This window comes from Mustela erminea, chromosome 13, assembly GCF_009829155.1.
Source record: "Mustela erminea isolate mMusErm1 chromosome 13, mMusErm1.Pri, whole genome shotgun sequence".
Taxonomy (NCBI): domain Eukaryota; kingdom Metazoa; phylum Chordata; class Mammalia; order Carnivora; family Mustelidae; genus Mustela; species Mustela erminea.
Window position 1 is genome coordinate 50431412 of NC_045626.1, and position 13205 is coordinate 50444616.

Below are 13205 nucleotides of genomic sequence, written 5' to 3' on the forward strand. Positions count from 1 at the left end.
GGTCTTCTGCTCTAAATTTTAGTATTTTCTTTCTTCTGCTTGGTTTAGGTTTATGTTGCTCTTCTTTCATAAGGTACAACTTTGGATGGTTGATTTTAAATCTTCCTTTTTTCCTAATAGATGCATTCAATGCTATATATTTCCTTCTAAGCACAGCTTTCTCTGCGTGCCAAAAATTTTGATGGGTTGCGCTTTCATTTTCATTTAGTTCAGATTATATTTATATTTCCCTTGAGACTTCTTTGACCCACATGTTATTTATTTTTTAAGTTTTTATTTATTTATTTATTTGAGAGAGTGAGACAGAGAGAGAGCAAACACAAAAGTGGCAGGCAGAAGGAGAGGGAGAAGCAGATCTCCCACGGAGCAGGGAGCCAGATGTGGGGCTTGATCACAAGACCCTGGGATTGTGACGTGAGCCAAAGGCAAATGCTTAATGGACTGAGCCACCCAGGCACCCTTTTAACCCACATGTTATTTAGAAATGTGCTTGATGTTCTGCTGTTTTGGGGTTTCCAACTATCTTACTGTTACTAATTTTTAGTTTAATTCCATTGTGGTCCGTCCGATGGTACATTTTGTATGGTTTATATACTTTGAAATTTGTTAAGATGTGTTTTATGGTCCAGAATATGGTTTATCTTGGTAAATGTCCAAGTGAGTTTGAGATGAATGTATATTCTACTGTTGTTGGATTATGTATTCAATAGGTGGTGATTTTATCCATTTGATTATTGGTACTGGCAATTCAACTATGTTCTTTCTTACAGATTTTCTGCCTGCTGGATCTATTAATTAGTAATGGAGAGGTGTTGAAATCCCCAACTACAAGAGTTGAGTCATCTATGTTTCCTTGCTGTTCTTTCAGTTTTTGCTTCATGTATTTTGATGCACAGTTGTTAGATGCATAAATGTTAATTTTTCTTGGAGAATTGACCCTTTTATCATTATGTAATGTTCCTCCTTACCCCTTATATTTTTCCTTGCTCTGATTTATGCTTTTCCTAAAATTAATATAGCTACTTCAGTTTTCTTTCAATTAGGTATAGCATGGTATATTTTCTCTGCCCCTTTACTTTTAATCTGTTTCTTTACACTCAAACTGGGTTTCTCATAGACAACAAAGAATTTGGTTGTGTTTTTAAATTCAATCTAATAGCTATATTTTAATTGATGTTTTAAATAATAGACATTAAAAGTGATTATTTGGTTGTTTTGATATCTATCATATTTGCTAGTGTTTTTTATTCATTGTCGTCTTCTTTGTTTCTTTTGTATCCCATTATTTTTCTGACTTCTGTAGTTTTAAATGAGTTTCTTAAGTGTTCTATTCTGTTTTTTTTTCCTTTTTCAGCATACAAATCATCCTTCTTTCTCTCTATCTTCCTCACTCCTTAAAAAAAAAAATAAATAAAAACTTACGATTGTCCTTGAATTTGCAGTATACATTTGTACTAATCAAAGTCTTCTTTTAAATAATACTATAACATTTCATGGGTAGTACAAGTGCTTTATAAAAGAGCATTCCCAATTCCTCCTCTAGTTTCTTCTATCATTCTCATTCATTTCACTTATCCATAAAGTATAATCAGTGAATACATTGTTGCTATTACTATTTGGAACAAGCTCTTATCTGTTAAATCAGTTAAGCATAGGAAGAAGGAAATGTTTTTAGTTTATTTGATTTATTCCTTTTCTAACACTCTTCATTTTTCAATGTACATTCAAGTTTCTGATCTGCATCCTTTGCCTTCCTTCTGAAAAACTTTAGTATTTCTTGGAAGGCAGGTCTGTTGGTGACAGATTTCTTCCATTTTTTGTTTGTCTGAGAAACTCCCTTATCTCTTTCACTCTTGAAGGATAATTTCACTGAATACGTAATTCTGGGCTGGTGGCTTTTTCTTTTAACACTTAAATATTTCACTTCACTTACTTCTTGCTTTTATGGTTTCTGAGCAGAAGTGCCATGTTATTTTTATTGTCGCTTTTGTATATTTAAGTTTTTATTTCTTTTTACTAGATATGATTTTTTAAAGTAAATAGGTTCACAGCAAAAATTGAGGAAAAAGTACAGAAAGTTCCCATTTGATTTCTTCCCTTGTACATACATAACCTCCCCATCATCAATACCCGCTACCAGAGAAGTGCGTTTGATATAATTAATGAAACTACATTAGCTCATCAGTATCACAAAGTGACTCTAATTTCCATTAGAGTTCACTGTTGGTATTGTATGGATGTGTACAAATTTATAATAATATGTGTCCACTATAGTATCGCCATAGAGAGCAGATCTACTGTCCTAAAAATTCCTTGTGCTCTGCTTCTTCATCCATTTATTCCCTTTTACCCCTAACAATCACTGATCTTTTTTAGTGTCTTAAATTTCTGGACTGTCACATAATTCACATATATAGTATGTCACCCTTTCAGGTAAGTCACATGTCATTTTAGTTAATAATATTCTTAATAATCTTAATAATCACACTTGTTATTCTTAATACTTTTAATAATTAATATTAATATTTTTAATAATCCTAATAATATTCCATTGTCTGGATGTACCATAGTTTATTTATTCACCTACTGAAGGACATCTTGGTTTCTTGTAAGTTTTGGCACTTACAAATAAAACTGCTGTAAACATTTCTGTGCAGGTTTATCTGTAAATAAAAGTTTCCAACTCCTTTGGGTACATAACAAGGAGTGTAGTTACTGGATCATACTGAGTATGTTTAGTTTTATATGGATTTTCTCCAGCTGTCTTCCACAGTGACTCTACCATTTTGCATTCCTGTCAGCAACGAATGAAAGTTTTCTTTTGCTGCACGTTCTTGCTAACATTTGATTTTATCAGTATTCTAGATTTTGGCCACTAATAAGTGTATAGTGGAATTTTATTTTAATTTGTATTTTCTGTATGATATATGATGTGGTGCATCTTTTTATATGTTTATTTGCCACCTGTGTATCTTCTATAGTGAGGTGTCTGTTAAGGTCTTTGGCCCCTTTAAAAAAATAATTTAGTTTTCTTGTTGTTGTTTTAAGAAAGAATTGGCAGAAAGGGTCAATTTGGGAGGAAAGGTGTGGCTATAAACTTTGTTACTGAAGAAGACAAGAGGATTCTTCATGACATTGAGACTTTCTACAGTACTACAGTGGAGGAAATGCCAATGAATGTAGCTGACCTTATTTAATTTCTGGGGTGAGATCATTTTGAAAGCAGTGCTCACTGTTTCTGAATAGGCAATCACAACATGCATTGTGCTTCTTTCTTTGGGAATATTTGAATCTTGTCTCAATGCTCATAATCGATCAGAAATACAGATTTTGATAGCAATAATTCTTTATATATTTTAAATAACAGTCCTTTATCAGATATATCTTTTGCAAATATTTCCCCCAGTTTGTTTCTTATCTTTTCATTCTTTTGACAGTGATTTTGCAGAACTGAAAATTTTATTTTTGTTAAAGTCCAGCTTATCAATTCTTTCTTTCATGGATTGTGCCTTTGGGGTTTTCTAAAAAATCTTTACTAAACCCAACATCATCTAGATTTCTCCTGTGTTGTCTTCTTGGAGTTTTAGAGTTTTGCATTTTGTATTTAGGTCTTTGACTCATTTTGAATTAATTTTTGTGAAGTGTGTGCTGTCTGTGTATAGATACATTTTCCCCCCATATGGATGTCCAGTTGTCCCAGTGTTATTTGTTTTGAAAACTTTTTCCACTATATTATGTGTGTGTGTGTGTGTGTGTGTGTGTGTGTATGTATTTTCTTTCTGGTCTTTCCATATAGACTTCAGAATTAGCTTATCAATGTCTACAAAATAACTCACTGGTATTTTGATTTGAACTACATTGATTTATAGGTTATGTTGGAAGAACTGGCATCTTGACAATATAGAGTCTTCCTATCTGTGAACATGGGATATCCTTACATTTACTTAGTTTTTCTTTGAATTCTTTCACCATTAGAGTTTTATAATTTTCCTCATATATATTTTATACATAGCTTGTTAGGTTTATGCCCAAGTATTTCGTTTTGGGGGTGCTAATCAAGGTTTTATTAATTTTATTAATAAAATTATTAATAAAATATTAATATTGTTTTATTAATTTCAAATTCTTGTTCATTGCTGGTGTATAGGAAAAGGACTGGCTCTTGTATATTAATATTGCCTCCTGCAACAATACTATAATCATTTATTAGTTCTTGGAGATTTTTGGCTGATTCTTTTGAATATTCTACATGATGATCATGTCATTTGAAAACAACAATTTTGTTTCTTCTTTCCCAATCTATATACTTTTTATTTCCTTTTTAAAAATCTTATTATATTGACTAGAATATCCAGTATATCACTGAAAGGAGCTGTGAGAGAGGACATCCTTGCTTTGTTTCTGATGTTAGTAGGAAAGATTTGAGTTTCTCACTATTAAGTATGCTGTTAGTCAAACGGATTTTACAGATTTGTTTTTTTAAATCAAGTTGAGGAAGTTCTTTCTATTTGTAGTTTACTGAGAGTTGTATGTGGTTTTTTTCTTTTTTTTTACCATGAATGGGTATGGGCTTTTGTCAAATGATCTATTGATACATCAGTGTGATTTTTCTTCTTTAGGTTTTTGATGTGATATATCACATTACTTAGTTTTTGAATATTGAACCTGACTTGAATACCTGGAATAAATCCACTTAGTTGTGGTGTACAATTGTATTTGTACATTGTTAGATTTGATTTTCAGGTGTTTTGTTGAAGATTTTTGCATCTATGTTCATCAGATATATTGGCCTATACTTTTTTTTTTTTTTTTGTAATTTTTTTGGTCTGGTTTTGGTATTAAGGTAATACTGGTCTCTTTCAGTGGGTTAGGAAGTAGTCACTCCTCTATTTCTTAAGTCTGATAAGGATTATAGAGAACTGTTATGATTTATTTTAACATTATTTGATAGACTTGACCAGTGAACTCATCTAGACATGATGCATTTGTTTTGGGAGATTATGAATTATTTATTCAACTTATTTAACAGATATATGCTTGTTTGGGCTGTCTATTTCTTCTTGTGTGGAGTTTTGTCAGATTATGTTTTTTGATAAATTGGTCCCTTTCATTAAGTATGGACATTGAGTTGTTCATGGTGTTTTTTATTATCCTTTAAAAAAAAAGACTTTATTTATTTATTTATTTGAGAGAGAGAGAGAGAAAGAGAGAGAGGGAGAAGAGGAAGGAGCAGAGGGAGAGGAACAAGCAGACTCCCCTCTGAGTGTGGAGCCAATCATGGGGCTTGATCTCATGACCCTGAGGTCAGGACCTGAGCTGAAATCAAGAGTTGGTGGCTTAACCAACTGAGCCCACCCCAAAACACTTATTATCCTTTTAATGTCCGTGGCATATGTAGTCATGTCCCCTCTTTCAATTCTGCTATTGATAATTTATGTTCTCTTTTTTTCTTTGTTAACCTTGTTAGATGCTGATAGAATTTACTGATTTTTTTTCTCCAAAGAATCAGCTTTTGGTTTTGTCCCCCCTACCCCCGCATTGATTTCCTGTTTTAGTTTCCTTGATTTCTATTTTCATTATTGGATAACATTATTCCCCCCCCCCCCAGCTTTTGTCAAGATATTCTCTTTATCTTTTTTTTTTTTTTTCCTCTTTGCAAATAATATGCCTAGGTGTAGAATTTGGAGTATTTATTATGCTTGATGACCTAAGTTTCCTAGATCTGTGGTTTGGTATTTATCATTAATTTTGTCAAATGTTCAGTCATCATTACTTCAAATATTTCTTCTGCTCCTTTCTCTCTTTGATCTTTTTCTGGTATTTTTATTTTGCATATGTTACAGATTTTGTAATTGTCCCATAGTTCTTGGATATTTTATTCTATATTTTTTTGACATTAAAACACCTCATTTATTCTGCCACCCATTTATTCTGCCAAAGTGTGAGTTAAATTCATAAAATACATCTTAAGTGTTTTTAGACATTTCATTCTTTCATTCATCCATATGCCAATGCTCTGCATAAACAGGAGGGGCAATATAAAAATGAGCAAATACAATTAAAGGAAAGCGCAAGAAGTGTTCTTTCTTTTTCTTTTTTTAAATTTATTTTCAGCATAACAGTATTCATTATTTTTGCACCACATCCAGTGCTCTATGCAATCCGTGCCCTCTATAATACCCACCACCAGGTACCCCAACCTCCCACCCCACCCCCGCCTCTTCAAACCCCTCAGATTGTTTTTCAGAGTCCATAGTCTTTCATGGTTTACCTCCCCTTCCAATTTCCCCCAACTCCCTTCTCCTCTCCATCTCCCCTTGTCTTCCATGATATTTGTTATGCTCCACAAATAAGTGAAACCATATGATAACTGACTCTCTCAGCTTGACTTATTTCACTCAGCATAATCTCTTCCAGTCCCGTCCATGTTGCTGCAAAAGCTGGGTATTCATCCTTTCTGAAGGAGGCATAATACTCCATCGTGTATATGGACCACATCTTCTTTATCCATTCGTCTGTTGAAGGGCATCTTGGTTCTTTCCACAATTTGGCGACTGTGGCCATTGCTGCTATAAACATTGGGGTACAGATGGCCCTTCTTTTCACTACATCTGTATCTTTGGGATAAATACCCAGTAGTGCAATGGCAGGGTTATAGGGAAGTTCTATTTTTAATTTCTTGAGGAATCTCCACACTGTTTTCCAAAGAGGCTTCACCAACTTGCATTCCCACCAACAGTGGAAGAGGGTTCCCCTTTCTCCACATCCCCTCCAACACATGTTGTTTCCTGTCTTGCTAATTTTGGCCATTCTAACTGGTGTAAGGTGATATCTCAGTGTGGTTTTAATTTGAATCACTCTGAGGGCTAGTGATGATGAGCATTTTTTCATGGGTCTGATAGCCATTTGTATGTCTTCATTGGAGAAGTGTCTGTTCATATCTTCTGCCCGTTTTTTGATATGATTGTCTGTTTTGTGTGTGTTAAATTTGAGGAGTTCTTTATAGATCCTGGATATTAACCTTTTGTCTGTACTGTCATTTGCAAATATCTTCTCCCATTCCATGGGTTGCCTCTTTGTTTTCTTGGCTGTTTCCTTTGCTGTGCAGAAGCTTTTGATTTTGACGAAGTCCCAAAAGTTCATTTTCACTTTTGTTTCCTTTGCCTTTGGAGACATACCTTGAAAGAAGTTGCTGTGGCTGATATTGAAGAGATTACTGCCTATGTTCTCCTCTAGGTTTCTGATGGATTCCTGTCTCACACTGAGGTCTTTTATCCATTTTGAGTTTATCTCTATGTACGGTGTAAGAGAATGGTCGAGTTTCACTTTTCTACATGTATAGCTGCCCAGTTTTCCCAGCACCATTTATTTGAAGAGACTGTCTTTTTTCCACTGTGTATTTTTTCCTGTTTTGTCGAAGATTATTTGACCATAGAGTTGAGGGTCCCTATCTGGGCTCTCTACTCTGTTCCACGGTCTATGTGTCTGTTTTTTAATTTTTTTTTAAAGATTTTATTTATTTGACATAGAGATCACAAGCAGGCAGAGAGGCAGAGAGAGAGGGAGAAGCAGGCTCCTCGCTGAGCAGAGAGCCCGATGCGGGGCTCTATCCCAGGACCCTGAGATCATACCTGAGCCGAAGGCAGCGGCTTAACCCACTGAGCCACCCAGGTGCCCCTATGTGTCTGTTTTTATGCCAGTACCATGCTGTCTTGGTGATCACAGCTTTGTAATAAAGCTTGAAATCAGGTAGCGTGATGCCCCCAGTTTTATTCTTTTTTGTCTTTTCATTTTTATTTTGGAAGTTTGTATTGATACTTCAAGTTCATTGTTTTCTCTCTTCAGCTGTGCTCAGTCTGTGATGAGGCATTCTTCAAACCTGTTGTAGTGTTTTTGATTTCTAGCATTTTCTTTGATTCAAGCATTTTCTTTTAATTTCAACGTCTCTGCCGAATATAAGTCTGGTTTTGGTGCTTGTTCTATCTCTTCAATGTATCATTTTATCTTTTATTATTTCCTAAATTTTTTCTTTAAAGCTCATCATGAAGTACTGTGTAGAAGAAACTGTAGTATTTGGTCTTTAACGTGAGGTTTTATGTTTATCTGGCAAGGTCATATGCTCTGTTTATTGTTTCTTCTAAGTATAGGATTTAGAGGCTAAAATTTCCTCTGTTGTCCTTTTTTTTGATCTTCATTACAGTCTTAGGAATTCCCTAAAGACTTCTTTTTTAAGGTCCAAGGTGTGCTATTCTTTAATTGTATATCCTGTTATTTTATAGATCCCTATTTTGTGGTGGTAAGGTGTGGGAGAAGGGGAAACATCCTGTGGTCCAATGATTAGGTCTCTGTCCTTTACAGAGCCTTTAGGGAGGCAGCCTCTCTTCTAAATCCCTACCCATCCTGCCTTAGGTGAGACAGGAAAACTAGAATGGTTCCATCTAGGCATATCTCTTCCTCAAATAGAAGGGTAGTATAAGCTGAAGTTGGATATTTACCTTCTTTCAGATTGGGTAGGCTTTGGTAAAACCACAGTCAAAAGGTTCTGGTAAAATAGTTTTCTCTGAAGGAAAGCCTTATGAGAAGAATACTGTAAGCTTATTTCAAATGACTACATATCCCTTTCCCTTACCAGAAACATGTGGGTATTATTCTACATTCTGCTTGTGAGAACCTGATACAGAACTCAGTGTGAGGCCTCCCTAAGATGGTTTCCCTGGAGTTTTTAACCCTGAGACTTGTTTATACTAATTCTCCAGTAACTTTTTAATATGATAGTATGATTTCAGTTATCTGAGGTATCTCAGAAGAGTTGTTGATTATCAGTTCATTTGTTTTTTTTTCTTGTTGTGTGAATGGGAGTAATGACCTCCAAACTTCTTACATGATTATGTGTGTGTGTGTGTGTGTGTGTGTGTGTGTGTATACACATATATATATATCAGTTAGTTAAATTTGTTGGTCTGGATTATCATTGGATCTACTACTGTTGTCTATTTTTCTTTTCGTGGTTGGTCATATTTTCTTGCTTATTCATATATCTAATCATTTTTTATCATAGCACAGGCATGGTGTGTAAAAGAATTATTAAGGCTCAGGTGACCTTATTATCCACGAGAGAATTGTCTCACTTTTCTGTGCTAGGCATTTAGGATTTAGGATTAATCACTTTAAGCCCATCAAGGATCGTCAGGAGTTCAGAGGGGTTACAGTTTTAGTAAAGTTCAGTTTACTTGTGTTTGTTTCATGTTCTTCACAGAACTTTCCCAGCTTTTGATTGTCTTTAAAGTGTTTATATTTATATTTTTCAAACTGTTCAGGAGGTTTAATTTTGTCTTTCTGATTTTCCCAGACCCAAACTCCAGAATCCAACCCCTTGCCACTTCAAAATATGGCAAATGCCTTGAGGGGGAGACTGGCTTTTGTTGAGGCTTTTCTCAACACATCTTTGTTTCATCTGTACTGTGAGACTTTAAGAAATTTACTGTTATCTTTAGAAGTTTTATTCCTAACTCTTTGGCCTCAAATATAGCTCCAAAATTCAGCAGATGTCTTTTGGGATAAACGGTGCATTTGAGGGCTCTCAAGATTAGAATTTATTATTCTAGCTCAGCATGGTCACTAAAGTCTTGATGCTTTTCTTTCACTTCCAGCAGAGACATTTTGCTTGGGCTAAACCTGATCCTCAGTCCTCTCTCAGCATTGGTAAATGCCCGTAGGTGATTGTAAACTGATCTAAGAAATGTTCTGTCTTTGGAATTTTAGTTTATTAGATTTTTCTAGTTGTCTTTGCAGAAACATTAGCATGTTTTGGGTTACTACATTCACCGAGGATGTGGAAATATCTAACCTCCCACATTTTGATTATGGGAAGTATTGACTAAGATATAATGTGTTCTTACTGAACATACCATTTTCTTGCAAGCTTCTTTTCTTTTTTTTTTTTTAAGGAATTGTAGTCTCTGAGTCATGATGATTAGAGGTATTAATGAAGTAAATAGGAAAATGATGGTCCTCCTAAAAACTCCATGTAGTGTGGAGATGGATGTCAAGTTTTGTAACTGGTACATATTTTGTGTTTATTAAACAAGGCAATAGAAAATGCAGGATAAATGAAAAATGTTTTACTTATTTTAAAGTGATGACAACACATTGTTTCCAATATCATAACATTAACTAGCCACTGATTGTATTTTTAAGCAATTTCTGTAAACCTAGTAGCTATCTGGAATTATTACCACATTGACAAAAATTCAGCTATTGGCAAAGGTTAGTTTTTTTGGTATAGGAGGGATGCTGGAGTTGGTTTATATCTTTTTTATCAACAGTGAGTCAAAGTCTGCTATCCAGGCATTAGAACAGTGACACCATGTGTTTTGTGTATTCTCTTTTCCACCATATTCCCATCTTCTGCATAGTTCCTGGTATAAGGTTGGTGTTTAATACATATTTATTGAATGAATATGTGAAAAAAATAATGAATTATAACTTGGTGACAGAAATAAGAAAAGTTGAATGTGGCATAGGAGTGTTGATCTGGTTTTAGAGAATAGGAAAAACCACTTTCTTGGTAAGAAGTGACCTGATACAATGGTGCCTGGCTGGCTCAGTTGGTGAAACATGCTACTCTTGATCTGAGGATTGTGAGTTCGAGCCCCATGTTAGTTGTAGAGATTACTTAAAAGAGAGAGAGAGAGAGAAGAGATTTGATATAGGTTGATGGTGTTTGGAGGTTGTCACCTTTCCATTGAACTTGCTCTTTCAACTTCATTCTGGATGGGTAATATAAGATTCCAACCCTCCCACCACTGGGTAATTGGGGCTAATATTTGTTGTTCCACGTGAACATATAGCATAATCAAATTTTAATACTCTGTTCTCTGAATTCAGAGTTTTCTTACTATGGTTTAGTCTTAAGTAAATCATTGTCAAATTAACCATTGTTCTCTTATGCATCTTGGTCCTAAGTCTCTGACAGAGAATAATGGGAAGAGGTTGAATGCAGACATATGGGTTTATATATTCTACAGAAATAGTTTCAAATATTTGTAGCGCATACATGTATCTTACAGGTTACTAAATATTGTTATCTACCAGGGAAAAAATTTTCCCAGGTGTATGAATGTAGCAACAAAGAATGACCCATAGCTGTTTTGTTGCTGACTGTTTTAAATGGGCTCTTTTTGACAACACCTGGTAGCTGGTAAGAGATTTATTCTGCTCCCTTTGTCTCTTCGTTTTCCAAAGAGCATGTTTGTTGGTTCTCACTGTTACCATCTTCCTTACTGATTCTCACCAGGAACTATCTGTTGATACTGTGATTCAACTTTTTTTATGGCAATATTTGCTAAACATTCCCTATGTTTTCTACTTGAGGTTAAGGTATACTGCCTCATACTCTGTTCTACTGTGTTCTTGACTTATGTCTGTCATTCTTTTCCAGTTTGCATTTTGTTAGGATTTCAATTTATTGAATTATGCATATCCATGTACTTTGCATGGGCAGAGTGTTTCTAAGAAATTTAGGAACCTACTTGTACTGGAGTTACATTATGGACTTGAAAATGATGCCTATAATTATTTACCACAAGGGGAGGCTTATAGGTATTACTTATAAGTATAGGTCTGGTGTTATAACCTTAAAAACCAGGGTCTCCAAAAAATACTTTTTTTTTGCTGCAAGCAGATCAACAGAGAAGAGGAAGAAAAGAGTGATTTTGTCATTGTCAGCATTGAAATTAGTGAAGAGGCAAGTGTAGTTAGATGGTAGCTGACTTACTATTTGCAATCAGGTTTTAGTGTGAGAAAAACATATCAGTCCGATTTAATGTAGAAAGGTATTCAATAAAAGGAATTAAGTGTATAAAGGGATTTATAAGAGCAGATCATCAAGTTGTAAAACAAACAGAAATTGTGTGACCCACTCTTGCCTCCACAATTACTGCTCTCTCAACTGCTTTCACACTTGCAAAACTGGTGACTGGAATCTAAGTCACTTATTCCAGTCATCAGAACTGTCTTATCCTTCATGTCACTGTGACCTGTTTTGCCTGTAACAATAGTTTCTATTTTCAAATCTCATTTGAGGGTATCCAAATAATGATACCTAATTTACATCTAGAACCTTAGATGTGGTGGGGAGGTGGGGGTCCTAGGCAATGTGGTTTATAGAATTCTAGGCTTTTCCAAAGAGAAAAGTTGAGGACATGTTAAAATAATAATCCACATTATCTTGAGGGACCTGTCTGCATCTACACACACACACACACACACACACACACACACACACAGACACACACACACACACAAGGAATCTATATTACCTACCAGACCATTATGCCCAGGCAACTTGAATCCACAAATAATTATTAAAATAATTAGTTAGATTGACTCCAGCTGGATTCAGTGAGAGGTACAATAGGTTTGCAATATATATGTCATTTGTATGCACAAAGATGCACTTTATCTCCTTGGTGCAAAATGTAAGCCCATGCTTCTTGTGTTACTATCCTTTACTTATCATGCATACCTCTCCTAAACCTCCTTGCAGGCCTCCTTCAAAGTAGAGTGATGTAGACTAGGTGTCTCTAATCTCTTTTTTTTTTTTTTTTTTTTTTTTAAAGATTTTATTTATTTATTTGTCAGGGATAGAGGGAGAGAGAGCAAGCGAGCACAGGCAGACAGAGAGGCAGGCAGAGGCAGAGGGAGAAGCAGGCTCCCTGCCGAGCAAGGAGCCCGATGTGGGACTCGATCCCAGGACGCTGGGATCATGACCTGAGCCGAAGGCAGCCGCTCAACCACCTGAGCCACCCAGGCGTCCCATCTAATCTCTTTTTGTAAAGGGCTAGAAAGTGAGTATTTTAGGTCTTGTGGGCTACATATTGTTTCCTTTTGCTCCTTCTCTTCTTTTTTGTTTTGTTTTTACAATATTTAAAAAAATGTAAAAATCATTTTTAGCATGGGAGCTACACAAAAAGTGGTTGTGGTTAGTAATTCGATCCCAGAAAACATATTGCTCTATCTTGGATTAATAGTTCATTTGTTTAAGTCTTTTCTCATCATCAAATCCTTATTGTGAGGAGGTAGTACTGTTACTAGAATAACCAAGAATTAGGCCTCTGTGGTTTACTGTAAGCTGAATTCTCTGCTCCATTGTCAATTTCCAACTTCATTCCTTACTTACTCACACAGAGTCACAAGAAAGTAAA

General features: G+C 35.2%; 1 long non-coding RNA gene across 1 annotated transcript in view; it reads left to right on the top strand.

Annotated features, from left to right (window-relative positions):
* The window catches only part of LOC116572342, a 306140-nt gene that overhangs the window by 228590 nt on the left and 64345 nt on the right, over positions 1-13205 (top strand). The window lies entirely within an intron of this gene.